Here is a 13,075-nt window from a genome sequence, read left to right as displayed (position 1 = left end):
TGATAATGCCATGCACTTTCAGACAGTTTAAAAGTGTGAAAATGGTTCTACCGAAGATTATGGGCTCATTATTATTAGCATTGGCGGAAATACTAGCTGCTAAAGAGTACACTGCTTTTCCATGCTGTACAGACTTTTTTTTTAACAGTCAATTGTATAACCACTCTTATTCTAAAGACATTATCCCACTGCTTTATAACAGGTAGTGCTGAACAGCAAGATAATCAGGGAAAATTGACAAAGGGAAACTACCTTTGTCATCCCCCCCCCCCCCCACGCACTGCTGCTTCTGGCTGGTTTGAACTGATGAACAGAAGACCCCCAGTCTTCTGATGGATGAGGATTCAATTTCTGGGACTATCACTTGTCAGACATATTTAGGTGTTCAACCAGTGGAACCTGTCACTTGATTCTTGCTGTCAAACCACAGGCAGCATGAATCAATGGTTGCACGATTGCAGCCATGTATATTTTTCTGTGAAACGTTTTGGCATTTCAGAGGACACAAAGCTTTAAATGCCAACCTAGGACTTTATAAATAAGCAAGACTAGTCCAGCACCACCGCCAGCTGGCTTCTTTTTTGCACCGCTTTTAAGAGATTGACAGGTCATCTCCTATGTGCATGTGTGGGAGACACCTGTCAATCAAATGGAGCAATGCAGCGAGAAGCCAGCCAGCGCCGGGCTAGTCAGGCCTCTCCCTATAGTTCCCAGGTGAAGACACTGAAGTAAAGAACTAAAGTTCAAATAGGGTCTTATCTGCAAAGAAAGCAGTATTGCTGAAATACGGAGTGCTCACCTGGTGGAGGTTGTGAACCCACAACCTAGGATTATGCTCTAAGGGATGGTTGCTGTGCCTCTGGGATAGCAGAAGTGGATGTCAGGAAAAGAAGGGTTGATTATCCATGCTGCCGATAGACGAGATGCACAGGATGTGAAAGGGACAAGCCAGGTAGGTATAATCCAAGAAGTTTGAGTCTACGCGTTTCAAAGTATAAAACTTCGTCAGGACAGAAACTACTATAAGTATACGGTTCCACTTGCGATTTTCATGGCTAAATGCAATCCAATATAGCATGGGGCAAACTATGGGGCAGTGTCCATCTGTGAGTGATTTCTCATTCCATATTGGCCTGAGAAATGAATCACCGCACCGCACGCAGCGTTTGGCAGTGATTCTCGGCTCACGCATCCCCATAAAAGTCTATGGGAACATATGAAATATCCCACTGCACTTGGATGTCATCCAACTGCAGTGCAATGTATGCAGAGACAGACCGGGGAGGAGATGGGGAGAAAGTGTTCCCTACTAGGGATGATCAAATACCTCAAATATTCAGTTACGCGAATATCCGACGAATAATTCACCGTTATGTGAATATTCGATGATCAATGTAAGTCTATGGGAAGCCCGAATAGTTCTGAATAGTTGTTATTCAGGTTTCCCATAGACTTAAATTGGGCATCGAATATTAACGAATATTCGAATAGGGGCGACCTATTCGGCAAATATTCGCGAAGCCGAATATTTGAGGTATTTGATCATCCCTATTCCCTACCTCTTCTCCTCAGCTGTGATATGATCGCATCACAGTCGCTTGACCCTTGGCTGACGCTTGCAGCAGAGGGTCATTAGCATATCACTTTTCATGCTCTCACGTCGGACACAATGCACAAGTGGAACCGTACCCAGACTTATAATATACTATAGTAGTTTCTGTCTTGAACAAGTTTTATACTTCGAAACGCGTAGACTCAGACTACTTGGATTATACCTACCGGGCTTGCCCTCTTCACATCCTGTGCATCTTGTCCATCGGCAGCGTGGATAATCAACCCTTCTTTTCCTGACATCTTATAGTTCCCAGTTGGCTTCTCATACTGTCTTCTATGAAACACTGGAGTTTTACAGAGAAAAACATACATGACTGCAATCAACAAGCCAGGCTGTGATCCATGCTGGCCATTACTTTGGCAGCGTGAATGTAGTGACCGGTTCCCTTTTAAGGGAGACGTCCGATTTTCTCTAAAACATTTTAAAAAAAAAAAGGGGGGGCAGGGCATGTGATAACATTTCATTTTTAAAAAAACATGCTCTTCTCACCGGCAGTAGTAGCCTCCATTACTTCTGCAGTTTTTATTTGAATCGAGTGGGATGCCCTTGACTTGAAATGGGAGTCCACCAGGCTTTCCGGTCTTCTGACAGATCTACTTAAAGAATCACTGTTTCTAATTCCTATGCTTCTTAGACAATCGCCTGCCTTCATAAATGCTAGCTCCTGCCTTCATAATTCCTTCCTAGCATTTTTCAGGTGTAGCTTAAGACATTTATGCCAAAAAGTCCGAGCACGAACTGATAAAGCATGGATTGCCACGGCTCTCCCAACATTAGCGTGACCACTCCTTGAAATATATGAAGCTGTCACGCTTGGGTCAGGAGAGCCACGGTCTGTCCATGCTTTTAACGGTCTGTGTGTGGACATCTGAATGAGTCCCAACAATCTGAAGAACCCCCTTGAACATCTGATATATCCTCAGTAGAGGCACAATGGATCCCAAGTGCAACTGCAAACACTTTATCCCACTGTAGCACTGTTTACACTTTTCGTATGTAAAAGTTTGCTAATAAAGAACATTATATTTCTTTACTTTTAGTATTCCATTTAATGAGCTATTAATAGTGAAACCATGTAGTATCTTCTTTACATCTCCGCACCTTAAGTTTGATTTGGGTTGATATCTAAGACCAAGTTGTCTTTATAAACACACAGTGCACAAAGCAGACAATTAGAAGGGTTAGAAGTTTATCAACAATTTTCTAATTTTTCCAGAAAAAAATTACAAAGCCCCTTTTTTTTTTTTTTTTTTTTTCTTTTTTTATTATGGAGCACATCACATTTGAAGTGAGACCATTCTAAGAGTTGCACCCCTCACTCAAAAGCCTCAAAGCCACATCCAAGAAGTTTATTAATCCTTCACAGGAACTAAAGCGATGTGGAAGGAGAAAATTAAAATATTACTTTGTCCCTCAAAAATGTTACTTTTGCCTCAAATTTTGCATTTTCATGTTAACAGGAGAAAACCAAACAATTTGATGTGTAATTTCTCCTGAGCACGCTGATACCCCATATGTGGTGGAAAACTACTGTTTGGGCGTACGTCATATCTTGGAAGGGAAGGAGAACCATTTGATTTTGGAACACAAAATTGGCTGGAATCAATAGTGCTCGCCTTGTTGTGTTTGCAAAGCACTTGATGTACCTAAACATTGGAAATCCCCCAAAACGTGACTCCATTTTGGAAACTAGACCTCTCAAGCAATTTATCTACATGTGTGGTGAGCACCTTGAGCCCCCAGGTGCTTCACAGAATTTTATAACTTTGAGCCGAGAAAATAAAAACTCATAAGGGAAACAGGAGAAAAATCACCAAACATTTTATTGTGCAATTTCTCGTTAGTAAGCCTACTTTACACGTTTCAATTAAACGTGCGATCGCATTTGCGATCGCACCCGCCCCCATCGTTTGTGCGGCACGGGCAATTTGATGCCCGTGTCGCACAATGCTGTAACCCCCGTCACATGTACTTACCTTCCATACGACCTCGCTGTGGGCGGCGAACATCCACTTCAGAAGGGGGAGGGACGTTCGGCGTCACAGCGACGTCACACAGCGGCCGGCCAATATAAGCGGAGGGGCGGAGTTGAGCGGAACGTAAACATCTCGCCCACCTCCTTCAGCATTGCCGGCGGGACGCAGGTAAGCGGTGTTCATCGTTCCCGGGGTGTCATACACTGCGATGTGTGCTGCCTCGGGAACATTGAACAACCGGACGTTCAATTTTTAGAAAATGAATGACGTGTATGCGATCAACGTTTTTGCGTACAATCAGAATCGCACGTAGGTTTCACACGCAACTACAACACTAACGATGCCGATGTGCGTCACTTACGACGTAACCCCGCCGACACATCGTTAGATATATTGTAGCGTGTAAAGCCCGCTGTTCGCCAATATTCCATGTGTAGTGAAAAACTGCTGTTTGGGTTCACAGCAGGGCTCGGAAGAGAAGGAGCACTATTTGACTTTTTGGAACACAAAATTGGCTGGAATTGTTAGTGAGAACCATGCCGCATTTGAAGAGCCCCTGATGTGCCTAAATAGTGTGATTTTTTTTTTTTTTTTCCCCTCCCCCAAGTGACCCAGTTTTGGAAATTAGACACCTCAAGAAATGTATCTAGGTGTATTGAGCACCTAAAAAAAATTTGTACTTTTACCACACAAAAAATGTTTTATTTTTACAAGGGTATCATGAGAAAATGCACCATACAATTTTTTGTGTAATTTCTCTTAACTACGCTGGTACCCCATATGTGGTGAAAGACTACTGTTTGGGCGCATGACAGGGCTTGGAAGAGAAGGAGCCTCATTTGACTTTTGGAATGCAAACTTGTCTGGAATCGTTAGTGGATGTAATTTCAGTTTTGGAGAGCCCCTGATCTGCTTAAACAGTGGAAACCTCTGACAATTGACTCCATTTTGGAAACTACATCCCTGAAGGAATTTATCAGGATGTGTGGTGAGCACTTTGAATTCCCAAGCGCTTCACAGACTTTTACAAGGCTGAACCGTGAAAATGAAGAAAAAAAAATTGTTTCCAACCAAAATGTTCCTTGAGCCCCAAATTAATTAATACAATTTTCACAAGGGTAGCAAGAGAAAATGGACCCCAAAAATTGTGTGGTTTCTCCTTTGTACAGTGATACTCCATATGTGGTGGGAAACTACTGTTTGGACACACTGCTGAGCTCCAAAAGGAAGGAGTGATATTTTGGAGTACAGATTTTGAAGAAATGGTCTTTCTGTGCCATGTTGCCCTTGGAGAGCATTTGATATGCTTAAACAGTGGAAACCCCACCCAAGTGACCCCATCTTGAAAGCTACACCCCTCGAGGAATTATTTAAAGGCATAGTTATAGTAATGATACTAATGCTTTTGGATTAACTAGTGTACAAAAATATTGACCTGGTATAATCTGGGCACTGGGACCTTTGCTATACTGACTGCCAAACATTAGGGCCTTGATGACTACCTCTTCAAACTGAAGGAAGTGGTACCTGTGCAATGTGCACAACCAACTTTTTTTTTTTATTTCTCTCCATACTTTGGCTTTTTGCATGGCAGTGTATTGTTTGAGGACCTGATCTGAGAGATCTACACCCCCCATGAATTTATTATAATCCAGGATACAATCTGGCTTTGGGTCTTCTGATGTGGTGCCTCAAAGTGACAGGGGAGCTGTTGTCACGGTGTATTGTGGTCAAGATAAGGACATTCCTCTTGTCCTTATTCTAAACCACCGGCATGTTATCTCTGCATTGGGCTTTGCTTCCACCCTTTCTCAGCAGTTTCCCAATCATCAGTTAGGGAGGGCTCTGATTTTTTTATTTTTTGCATGATGCCATATGCAATTGTACCTTTGGCAGAGAGAGACTCAAAGAGTGGGATGCTGGTGGAAAAGTTATCCACGTAGATGTGATAACCCTGATCCTGCAGTGGGTACACCAATTTCCACACAATTTTACCACTCGTCTCCAGGACAGGGGGGCATTCTGGGCGGTGAAGATGGGTGTCATGCCTTTCATATAACCTAAATAAGAGGATGTACCCTAAGGTACTCTCGCACAGCTTGTAATTTCGTACCTTGCCCTCTTGTTGGGCAAGTATTTTAGCCTACCTTTTGAAATGAACCAGAGATTCATCTATACAGAAGTCTTTTTGGAGGTGCACATTTTCGGTTGAAGAGATCTGGCCAAATTTTATATAGACGATCAAAGATGAGTTGGTATTGACTCAGAGAGGCCACTGCGCATTATCACTATAATGCTAAAAAAAATTGATAACTTCAAATCATGGCCATGTGGAATACTCTTGTGCTCTACAATATTTAAATTCTCCAGTATTGCGGAAGCTCTGTTTTTTTCACTATGCCCAGGGGCGTAATGACCGTGGTCGCAGAGGTTGTCATCAGGCCGGGCCCAGCAGGGTTAGGGGCCCGGCATCTGCCCTGCAGAGAAACAGCCAGCTCCTCTCTGTTTCTTTCCAGTTACTGCATTTACAGAGGTCCATCTGGCATATGATGAGATGGGATTTTGGGTGAAAAATTGATGGGCATAAACACTTATCAGGGCCACAATACGATTTACAATATCCTCACTGAAAAAGAATTTGAAAAAGTCAGGGCGTTTTACTAGATGAAGAAGAAGAAAAATAGAGGAATGCATGATCTTCTTCACTGCCTGAATCTATGTCCGAGGCAATGATGGCGTATTCTCTGCTGAATAACGTCTTCTTGACTAATGGGCCATTTTTTCTTTATTCTTAGGCTGGGGCCACACGGGGACTACTGCGATCCCCTTGCATGAGACTCGGCTCGTGCTGGCAGTACAGCAGAGCCGAGTCTCATGCTTGTGTCCTTGCAACTGAGGTCCGTTCGTGCGAGCAGACCTCAGCTGCGGGGGGCGGGCCGGCACTCAGGAGGGGAGGGAGGGATTTCTCTCCCTCTCGCCTGTGTAGCCGGCTATAGACATTCTCGCTCTGCACGCACGGTACATCGGTGTACCGCGAGTGCAGTGCGATTTTTCTCTCGCCCCATTCACTTGAATGGGTGCGAGAGAAAGAGTCTCGGATTACAATCGCAGCATGCTGCGATTGTTTTCTCGGTCCGATTAGGGCTGAGAAAATAATCGCTCATGTGTGCTGACACACAGGCTAGAATTGGTCCGAGGGGAATGCGATGTTTTATCGCACTCCACTCGCACCGATTTTCTCGCCGTGTGGCTTAGGCCTTATAACCAGTGGTGCTATGTGTCTTAGGCCGGCGTCACACTTGCGATTGATTTGCACGAGTGCAATGCGAGAAAATATCGCATTGCACTCGAACCAATAATCAATGCGGCAGCTCTGATCTTCTTTTTTTTTCTCAATCCAAATCGGACTGAGAAAAAAATCACAGCATGCTGCGTTTTCTAGAGCTTCTCGTGCGAGTCTCTCCAATGCAAGTCTATTGGTGCGAGAAAAAAAACGGATGTCACACGGACAGCACACGGACCGTCCTAGTAACATCCAATTTTTTAAATACAATTCTATCATGTAGCAGATAACACTGTAAATGCTCCTGTACAAGACTGTAGTGACAGCTGCTGAGAAAAAAAACGGATCACTTATGGATTGAATACAGATTGCTCACGGACTACTATCTATAGAAAAATCACAGACTCGCATTGCAATTGCATTGCACACGGATCAACACTCGGACAGAGTTCATCCTACTCTCCGGAATGAGAATCGGACCTATTTTGCAATCGCAAGTGTGACGGTCTAAGTGGTGCTTTTACACATGTATTGTGTGGGGTGTGTGTAAAGGGTACTATTTATTATTACATTTACTATAAAACATAAAGTGCAAATAGAGAGAGGGGAAAAAAAGTAAAAAGAAAAGAATTAGAAGAAGCACTTAGGGGGGAAAAAAAATAAAAACCCAACTTCGTATAAAAAAATATTAGTGATATTCTCAACACTAATGAGCTATCTATGAAGCTTCTTGGCACTAACTTATTACTGTTCTGCAAGGGGAAAAAACAGATTGCTATAACACTGCAACATCCGCTCACCTAATGCGCTACTTCCCTACCTATAAAGCTACTCCGTACTAACTACTATTGGATTTTTTGCACTTTTTCAGGAGGGTTCCAAAAAACGAGGTGTGACGATACCCTAAAGGGCGCTTTACACGCTGCGACATCGCTAGCGATCGCACCTGCCCCCGTCGTTTGTGCGTCATGGGCAAATCGCTGCCCGTGGCGGACAAAATTGGTAGTGCGCGTCACACGTACTTACCTGCCTAACGATGTCGCTGTGGCCGGCGAACAACCTCTTTTCTAAGGGGGCGGTTCGTGCGGCGTCACAGCGACGTCACACAGCAGGCAACCAATAGAAGCGGAGGGTCGAAGAGCAGCCGCATGGAAGTCATGCCCACCTCGTTGCTGGAGGACGCAGGTACACTGTTGTTCGTCATTCCCGGGGTGTCACACGTAGCGATGTGTGCTGCCTCAGAAACGACGAACAACCTGCGTCCAAAATCAGCAACGATATATGGGAAATAGACGAGTATTTTTGATCGTTAGCGGTCGTTCGTACGTGTCACATGCAACGACGTTGCTAACGAGGCCGGATGTGTGTCACGAATTCCATGACCCCAGCGACATCTCGTTAGCGATGTCGTTGCGTGTAACGGGGCCTTTACACTTCATTTAGTTTAAAGGGAACCTGTCACCACTTTTTTGGCTTATAAGCTGTGGCCACCACCACCGGGCTCTTATATACAGCATTCTAACATGCTGTATATAAGAGCCCAGGCCGCTGTGAGAACATAAAAAACACTTTATAATACTTACCTAACGGTCGCGCGGTTGGCCATATGGGCGTCTCCGTTGTCCGGTGCCGCCTCTCTTGGCCATCTTTGTTTTCCTTCTCTAGCCGTGGTGCATGACGGGTCCAAAGTCATACACACTTGCCGGCATTCAGGTCCTGAGCAGGCGCACTTTGAGCTGCCCTGAGCAGGGCAGATCAAAGTATTGTAGTGCGCCTGCTCAGGACCGGCGAGTGTGTATGATGTAGATGCGTCATGCACACAGGCTTCAGAAAGAGGGCGAAGTTGGCCGAAAGAGGAGGCGCCGATATGGCCAACCGCGTGACCGTTAGGTTAGTATAATAAAGTTTTTTTTATATTTTCACAGCGGCCTGGGCTCTTATATACAGCATGTTAGAATGCTGTATATAAGAGCCTGGTGGTGGTGGCCGCAGCTTATACGCCAACAAAGTGGTGACAGGTTCCCTTTAATTAAAAGCTGTGGCCATGGGATCTGGACTTGGAGTGCACGGCTGAGCAATGTCGGCGGGTTTGGACCACTTTGGTCTAATGAGTATGGGGGCCTTCAGCCATATCACAGCTTTAATGACAAAGATGAGAAAAAGCACAAATCTCTACCCTGTAACCCTTCCTATGCTGAAATCAATGTAGAATTAAACAAGGGTGCCCTTTTGCCCATGTCTTAAATGGGCAAAGAGTCCAGAGTCCAATGAAGCACCATAGGGCAATCGTTTTGGATGATGATGACGACATACCTCTGGGGAAAAAAAGAACAAAATAGTAATGAAAAGGCAATAAAAAAAGCAATAAAATACTGATTACACACACACAAAAAAATTCAAACAAGTATATTGTATTATTCATGATTTGAAGATACTAAAAAAAACACATACCTGAAACTATCTGTGTTTATAAAAATTGTTGAACAAACTGTCTGAAAAAATAAAAAAACTTAAATATATATTTTTTTAATTTTCACGTATATATTTTTGAAAAATAAACAGCAATGTGTGTAAATACCAAGATGGTACTCAGGAAACTCCAGCTTGTCTGCCAAAAACTGGAAAAGAAAGCAATGAATGTATGTAGTAAATGGGGCATGGGACCTGCAGATAGTAACAGCCATGCTGCCCGTACGTCATCAGAACATACTATGTGGAAAAACCAGTTACACCTACAATGTGTAGAAAAAAAAACATCAGGCGCACTCTCATACTTGTTAACCCCTTACAGACCATTGCAATTTTAATTTTTCCCATTTCATTTCACCCCCCACCACCACCCCGTTCCCATAACTTTTTTTCCCCCAGTGATGTAGCCGTTTGATGGCTTGTTCTTGGTCAGATAAGTTATCTTTTTTAAAGAGGTATCCCCATCTCCAAAATCCTAACCGAATATGTAATAGGTGTAATAATAATATTAGCAAATAACTCCAATTAGAAATGTAGTATAGTCCTTCTTATATAGCCATGTCTCTTACCTCATATGCAGGGCATTGCAGCTCAGGTATCTATGGTTATGACCCACTCATAGTTAATTAGTTTCTTGTGGTCGTAACTATGGATACCTAAGCTGCAATGCCCTGCACATGAGGTAAGAGATATGGCTATATCAGGAGAACTATACTACATTTCTAATTGGAGGTATTTTCTAAAATTATTATTATACCCCATATATACAATATATTGGGATAAGATCTTGGAGATGGGAATACCCCTTTAAAGACTACATCCACTTCAGCATACAGTGGGTACGGAAAGTATTCAGACCCCTTTACATTTTCACTTTGTTTCATTGCAGTCATTTGGTAAGTTCAAAAAAGTTCATTTGTTTTCTCATTAATGTACACTCTGCACCCCATCTTGACAGAAAAAAAAACAGAAATGTTGAATTTTTTGCAAATTTTTTAAACCAGAAAAACTGAAATATCACATGGTCATAAGTATTCAGCCCCTTTGCTCAGTATTGAGTAGAAGCACCTTTTGAGCTAGTACAGTCATGAGTCTTCTTGGGAATGATGCAACAAGTTTTTCACCCCTGGATTTGGGGATCCTCTGCCATTCTTCCTTGTAGATCCTCTCCCATTCTTCCTTGTAGATCCTCTCCAGTTCCATCAGGATGGATGGAGAGCATTGGTGGACGCCATTTTCAGGTCTCTCCAGAGATGCTCAATTAGGTTTAGGTCAGGGCTCTGGCTGGGCCAGTCAAGAATGGTCACAGAGTTTTTCTGAAGCCACTCCTTTGTTATTTTAGCTATGTGCTTGGGGGTCATTGTCTTGTTGGAAGGTGAACCTTCAGCAAAGTCTGAGGTCCAGAGCACTCTGGAAGAGGTTTTCTTCCAGGATATCTCTGTACTTGGCCACATTCATCTTTCCTTCAATTGTAAACAGTCATCCTGTCCCTGCAGCTGAAAAACACCCCCATAGCATGATGCTGCCACCACCATGTTTCACTGTTGGGATTGTATTGGGCAGATGATGAGCAGTACCTAGTTGTCTCCACACATATCGCTTAGAATTATCACCAAAAAGTTCTATCTTCGTCTCATTAGACCAGAGAATCTTATTTCTCATAGTCTGGGAGTCCTTCATGTGTTTTTTTGCAAACTCTATGCAGGTTTTCACTGCACTGAGGAGAGGCTTCCGTTGGGCCACTCTGCCATAAAGGCCTGACTGGTGGAGGGCTGCAGTTATAGTTGACTTTGTGGAACTTTCTCCCATCTCCCATCTCTGCATCTCTGGAGCTCAGCCATACTGATCTTGGGGTTCATCTTTACCTCTCTCATCAAGGCTTTTCTCCCAGAATTGCTCAGTTTGGCTGGATGGCCAGGTCTAGGAAGAGTTCTGATGGTCCCAAACTGCTTCCAATTAAGGATTATGGAGGCCACTGTGCTCTTAGGAACCTTGAGTACTGCAGAAATTCTTTTGTAACCTTGGCCAGATCTGTGCCTTGCCACAATTCTGTCTCTGAGCTCTTTGGGCAGTTCCTTTGACCTAATGATTCTCATTTGGTCTGACATGCACTGTGAGCTGTGAGGTCTTATATGGTGTGCGCCTTTCCAAATCAAGTCCTATCAGTTTAATTAAACACAGCTGGACTCCAATGAAGGAGCAGAACCATCTCAAGGAGGATCACAAGGAAATGGACAGCATGTGACTTAAATATGTGTCTGAGCAAAGGGTCTGAATACTTATGACCATGTGATATTTCACTTTTTCTTGTTTAAAAAATTTGCAAAAATTCTACATTTATAGTTTTTTTTTCCAAGATGGGGGATGGGGTGCAGACAGAGTGCACATTAATGAGAAGAAAATGAACTTTTTTGAATTTACCAAATGGATGAAATTAAACAAAGAGTGAAAAATTGAAAGGGGTCTGAATACTTTCCGTACCCACTGTATGTTATGCTGAAAAATGGGGAAAAAGTTAATATGTTATTATGAAAAAAATTGCAATATTTTAGTTGCTTAAAAAAATGCCGAATTTTGTAAAAAATAATAATCTGGTTTGTGTCACCTTTTCCGAGACCTGTAACTTTTTTGTATTTTTCCGTTGATTCAGCTATGTGATGGATTGTCTTTATTGTTTCTAGTTGCTGCTTTTATGTTCATTTTGGGGTTCATAGTTCTGATTCCCCTTTTTTTTATTTTTATTTTTTTTTATACATTTTTCAAAGAGGCATGGTGTCATAAAAATGTAAATTTTGGCTTTCAATTTTTATTTTTACTGTTTTACAGGGTCAAACAATTTTTATATATTGATAGAACTGGCTTTCACATTATAATTTTTTTAAAGTTTTAAATTAACTAGGGAAATAAGTGGGTGATTTAATTTTTTTTCAGATATTTTTAAAATTTTTTATTTTTTTTCAGACCCTATAGAGGCCTTGAACTTGCAATCTGATCGCATCTGTAACAGGCTGCATTATTTTAGTATATAAACATCACAGTCTCTTACAAAGCTCAGCCTCTACTTTAGCTGCCACAGGAAAGCCAACATGGCAGCGATGAGGCCCTTTATCATTTTTACTTTATCATCTGGGGCTGCGTTCTGCATCGCTGTCAGTAGTCAATGACCTAAAAAGTGGGATCTAACTCATCTTTTAGTTTCTTCCTAAAATGTAAAAAAAAAAAATAAAAAATGGATTTAGGCGATATAATATTCTTTAAGTAAATACAGTGCGGGTTTGTTCACAGGACCATATTTTCTGTCCAAATGCTGTTTGTGGGGGAAAAAAATGACCTCAGACGGACAGCACTCAGACCAATATTATTCAATAGGGCTGTTCAGATGACCGGGGTTTTTTTTCACGTGGAAGGAATGTGTGAAAAAAAAAATTGTAGAATGCGCTAGTCTTTTACAGATTTTGGATGAGACACCTATTCAAGTCTATCTGTACGCAAAAAAAAATTGTACCTCTTACGAATCAGCTGCATAAGATCTAAGCTTTATGGACGCATTAAAATTCTTAACATATGAAAAAACTGCTGAAAGACATCAGTGATAACCATTGAGCCACTGTGCTTCCCCAAAATGGGGACCAGGATGTAGACATTGCTACTAGAGGGGAACCAGAATGGGGCACATTACTACAAGAGGAGGACCATTATATGGGGCACATTACTAAAAGATGGGGACCAAGA

Source organism: Anomaloglossus baeobatrachus, chromosome 6 (genome assembly GCF_048569485.1).
Source record: "Anomaloglossus baeobatrachus isolate aAnoBae1 chromosome 6, aAnoBae1.hap1, whole genome shotgun sequence".
Lineage (NCBI taxonomy): Eukaryota > Metazoa > Chordata > Amphibia > Anura > Aromobatidae > Anomaloglossus > Anomaloglossus baeobatrachus.
This window is presented reverse-complemented; position numbering follows the sequence as displayed.